The sequence below is a fragment of the Pinus tabuliformis genome, chromosome 5_1 (assembly GCF_031772625.1).
Source record: "Pinus tabuliformis cultivar Carrire ecotype Pingquan chromosome 5_1, CPIR1, whole genome shotgun sequence".
Taxonomy (NCBI): domain Eukaryota; kingdom Viridiplantae; phylum Streptophyta; class Pinopsida; order Pinales; family Pinaceae; genus Pinus; species Pinus tabuliformis.
In genome coordinates, this window is record NC_142305.1 from 447,824,260 (window position 1) to 447,827,095 (window position 2,836).

Sequence of the window (2,836 nt, forward strand, 5' to 3'; positions counted from 1 at the left end):
CTGGAGCTGGAGACTCCAAAGATCAATGCAACCTTTGAACAATCCCTGTGGTATTCTGACATCTGTTATATATTGCAAAACCTGTGTGCTCCCCAGGATTGTCCAAAACCAAATCTAGATTTTTAAAAATGAAAGCTTCAAGATTTTGTGTTATAAATGGTAATTTACTATGGAAAAATCATGAAGGAATACTGCTGAACTGTTTGAATATGGATGAGACTAACGATGTTATGAAAGAATTTCATGCAGGAGATTGTGGTGGACATTTGTACTGGAAGTCCACTGTGGATAAGATATTAAGGGCAGGTTACTATTGGCCCACTGTTTTCTCTGATGTTAAAAAATTTACCACTTCATGTCACAAATGTCAACTGTTTGAGGGAAAAAGAAAGTTACTACCACTTCCCTTAAAGCCTATTGCAACAGAAAGGCCCTTTCAGCAATGGGGCTTGGACTTCATTGGGGAAATTCATCCTTCATCCTCAGGCCAACATAGATGGATTCTAACAGCCACAGATTACTTTACTAAATGGATTGAGGCTGTTCCATGTAGACAAGCAAATGATTCTACTATCATTCAGTTCCTTGAGACTAATATCCTTTCTAGATTTGGTTGTCCTGACAAGATTATAACAGATAATGTTGCTGCTTTTAGATCCAAGAAAATGGTGAACTTTTGCCACAAATTCCACATTACTTTGGGACATTCTACTGCATACTATCCTCAAGGCAATGGGTTAGCTGAATCATCTAACAAAAGTCTTATCAACATCATTAAGAAGGTACTAGAAGAGAATAAGAAAAATTGGCACAAGAAGCTTGTAAATGCCTTGTGGGCAGACAGGCTATCAACCAAGAGATCTATTGGGGTCAGCCCATATGAATTGGTTTATGGAATGGAAGCCAAATTCCCTTCATCATTAGGGGTCCCTGTCATGAAGCTGCTTCAAGAAAGTCAAGCTGAACCAAATGACATGCAGAGAAGAATAAACCAGATTATATGTCTGCAGCAAACCAGAGATCAAGTGTATAACAGAGTTCAAATCCTACAAGAGAAACTAAAAAAAGCCTTTGATAGAAGAACCAAGGCTGAAGATTTCTTTGTGGGTGATAAAGTGCTTAAATGGGATTCAAGAAGAGAAGATAAGGGTAAGCATGGCAAATTTGACTCCCTTTGGAGGGGGCCTTTTGTTATTCAAGCAGTACAAGGAAATAACACTTATTTCTTGGAAAATTTGGATGGCACTGAAGCTGAAGAGGGCCCTGTAAATGGCCGGATGTTAAAGCACTACTTTGATTACTTTCCATGTATATAGCATGGCTCTGCCCTGTACATTATCAGTTGTATATAGTTTTTCTTCCAGCATATAAATACTTCAGTTTAAGAAGTTTGGTGAATAAGCAGAAATAGGCTTTTATTTCAGAGGTTCCACAATGGTGGCAGATTCCAGTTTTGAAGTCCAAAGAGGAAGTTTTCAAGTTTTGAGAAGAAGTCAAAAGCCAAGGAATTCTGACCTGCTGTTCTTGGTCTTTCAAGTAGAAAAACCATCCCCAAGTGGAGCCACTGTTAGTTACCTATACCAATAGGTTTTATTTTTCATGATTGGCAGGGGAAGTGCCAATATGATCTACTTTGGTGATGCAAAGATCTCATATTTGTGGGGAAAACACCTATCTGCAGTTGGTTGATGCTGTCCTCCTTCTGAATGGGTGGTCCAACAATATAAGCTGGGTCATGCCATGTTTCAATTGTTTGTTGTAGATTAGAGAAAGAAATCTGTCCAAACTGTTCAATCTTGGCAGATAAGTAGCTAGGTAGAGAATGAAGGTTCCCAACTGTTTAATCTGGGGCCTTGGAAGTAATAAGGCTAGCCTTAGATAGAAAATCAAAAGGAAAAGGCCAAAGGAAAAGAAAAGGCACATGAGGGTTTGTAAGTCTAAGTGCACCCTCCTTGAAGTAACAAAAAATGCTAGGCAATAGAATGGGTAGGTAGATGGGGTTGCAGAAGCATGATTTATGACATTTCACTGGCCTAAGCAAAGGAAAAACATGGTGTCAGTGCACATCTTCCTATTCAGCAAATTTGTAGCAGCAAGATGAAACATGTCTAACTTCCCAATCATCCCCCATCGCATTCCTTGCTAACATCCCAATACCACCTTTGTTCATGAGAGAAAACAAACTCATTGATTGATTATTGTTGCATGAAAGAGCCACATTTCCTGTGTAAAATTCTTTTCATTTTGATCTACTCTCCAAACTAAGTTTGCTTCCAATAAAACTTAGTCTTTGCTTCCTCTCCTCCATATATTCCATCCAATACTAACTACTAACTTTATCTACACTTAATTCCCTATGTTCCCCTTTCCCTATTACTATAACACTAAGGTGTATAAAACCCCAAAAAAATATGTATATTCCCTCCCCTTTGGCATTATAGCCCTATATTCAAATTTTGGATAACCATGCAGAATCAAAGTCTTGTTCAAAGATTTGTTGTTCAAAGTCAGGGATTAAACTAACCCCTGGTTGGTTTAATAACCTAAGCCCTACCCTTTTTTCCCTTTACAACCCCTTTGGAATGTTTTACCCGCATTATTTGTAAAAAACCTTGTAAAAACCCACTATTATCTCTAACCCGCGCTATTTGCAATGGACACCAATAAACCCACTTTTACCCCTTATCCAAAGTTTTGTTGTAATGCACATTTGAATACAAAAAACATTGAAAAACCCATATTTTCTTTGGTTTCCAAAGTCCCGCCCGGGCGCACATTTCAAGAAATACAATTGTTTATTCCCTGCCTCGCTGCCGTATCGTCCTTTCATATTTAT